Raw genomic sequence first — 2,735 nt, 5'->3', positions numbered from 1 at the left:
TGGCTTTTACATTCTTTCTGCCCTCTCTTCCATGATTATTTCTGAGCCCCAGTGATGTGTGTAATATGAGGGAGATGTCCCACCTGTGACTGAACACTTTACTGACACAAAACTCTTTGTACTGGGACAACTTGTTGAGTTTCAGTGTTAACCAGCATCCACTGCTGCAACCTTGGTCTTCTCTACCTGGCCTCTTTGCTCCCAGCACAACCACTCTGAGAATTAATTAAATAGCAATAAATGCCTAGGCCACGAGCTTTGTCTCGTCCCCCAGCTAGCTTGTAACTTATACAACCCATTTATTCTAGACTATGTCTGCCATGTGGTTGGTTATCTTTCCTCAGATGTAAAGAGAGTCTCTTATATACTGTGTAGAAACATCACTTACCGATAAAAAAAAGTTGGTGGTCTATCAGCTGAAGCAGGAAATAGAAGGTAGGAGTTCTGGTAGAGAGAAATTGGAACTCCAGGAGTTAGGTAGAGGCGGGAGATTCACCCTGAATCCTGAGGAAGTCAGATGCATGAAACTGAGAGGTACCCATGTGGCAGACATAGACTAGAATAAGTGGGTTGTATAAGTTACAAGCCAGTCGGGGAAGGAGCTGAAGCTTATGGTCTAGACATTTACTCATAAAGAATTAGGTCACAGAGTTGTTATTCTGGGAAAGAGAGAGGCCGGTACAAAGACCACGATTACACGCCGCACAAAGAAACTTCTCTAATGACATCTGGGGGATGCACCAGCCTATGGGTAGGAAGGTATGAGTTTAGAGGGCAGCTTGGTTATGTCCATTTCACAGAAATATAGTATAGTGTTGGGCATGTGGTGTGTTTCTTCTTGTGGAGGCAGCCTTATATCTAATCAGAAAATGGGTGATTCTCTCCGTAATATTTTTGTATGATTACACCCACGGGCGAATCTTGCTATACAAGTCATTATTATAGTTCACAGAGTTAACAGCTAAGTAACATTGTTGGTTACCCCAGCACCCTCCCAAGCCAGCTAATCAGGAGGAAGAGTTCTGGTCAGTACCATCTTGATTTCTCATTTCTCTTCATTTCAAAATGTGTAGTGTCGTTAGCTTTGGGGTCTTCCCATCAAGTGGTGGTGGGTAACCAAAACCAATAGCAATGGCTGTTATTTTTGAGGGGTACCTTTGGTACATCTCTGACCAACAACTCAAGTGGCGGTATCCCACATCTGGTACTGGGTTTTTAATTTTTAATTACCTATGGCTTCTGGGAGGAACATAACCCCCCCCCCCCCGTGTACTTTTCCTATAATATCCATTTCTCCTTTATCCGTAAAACGTACTCACTTCCCCGCTGTAGAAATTGTCTCACTTGAGTAGTCATCAAGCTTCTGGAAGCAGGATGGTTCTCCACTCCTCGGCTGCAGATAAAGTAGCAAGTTCAGTTGACTTATCGTCCATGATCANCTAGCAGCCAAAGTGCCTTCTGCCTGANTACTTGTGCGACTGCCCTCTGTGACCTTGAACCCTCAGATGTCTGCTTTTTGTCACCAAGGGTCTAAGCGTTCTATCTTCTGCTTCGATTCATAGAGAGGCCCAAGAAGAAATGAGGGCCCAAATTTGGAGGCTTGGATTCCTCTGCTTAGTCATGCCTGTGGGTGTCTTGTCTTCCCCCTTGCTTCGTGTACCAGTTCCTACATGTATGAAAATATTCTTCTAAAAATGTTAAGGCCACATTCTTCTGTCCGTACAGACACTGAGATTCCAAGTGAGTATAGACTTCGGGGTCTGAACTGTGCTCACGTTTCCAGGTTCTGAGTGAGTTATAGGGAATACTACTCAGGGATGCAACGTTGTGGCCTCAAATGTTTGTTGTGTTGGTTTTAAAATTAAGTCTTTTTCCTCCTTCAGATGTGAAGAAAGGGCAAAGAGATGGAATTTGGTTATACTTGTGGGAACTACACCTATACGTGTACACACGCACACACAATTTCAACACTGTTAGCCTGTTTTCAGACATTTAAAAAAAAATCACGATTCTAAAAGTAAAAGGATATAGACAGTCCAATTTTAATGATAGATACATACACACATGACTGTAGTTGGCATACTTACCATCTCAAAGGTTTATGAAGAGTTAGAAAATTGTAGTGTATTACGGTGAGCTGGCTATTGCTGAGACAAGTTATAATCACCTCACAGAATCATAAAAATGTTCTTTAGTACAGAGCCTTTTTTATGACACTCTCTTTTAGCTTTTAGACTTTTCCTTATGATCCTCAGATACAAGCATCCCAGTAAAACCTACTTGGTCTGTTTGGTAGTTGGGTCTTTCCTTTTATTTACATGTGTGTTTGCCTGTGTGACCAGTACGCCACGTGTTTGGGTGTCCTAGATCAGAGGTGGGTGTTGGATGCCCTGGAGTTAGAGTTACCGTTGATTGTGTCACACCTGCCAGGGGTGCTGGGAACCGAACTCAGGTTCTTGTGAAACGTAGTAAGGGCTCTGAATTGCTGACCTGTCTACCGCTCCCGCTTCTTCATTACTATTTCCTGTGGGCATCATCGATATATTTCTCAGAGGCAAGCATCCTACTAGAGTCGGCCCTCTGTATCTGATCATTACATGCAGTTTGTGGGGAAAAAAAAAAAAAAAAACGCTGAAGGAAACATTGCTGAGGAAGGTACCCTGATGGATAAGGTCAGATTTCAGGGCCTTGTTTCTGAGCTATACTGGTTTCTCCAGAAATACGTGTACAGTGAA

Source organism: Mus caroli, chromosome 13 (genome assembly GCF_900094665.2).
Source record: "Mus caroli chromosome 13, CAROLI_EIJ_v1.1, whole genome shotgun sequence".
NCBI classification, from domain to species: Eukaryota; Metazoa; Chordata; class Mammalia; order Rodentia; family Muridae; genus Mus; species Mus caroli.
This window is presented reverse-complemented; position numbering follows the sequence as displayed.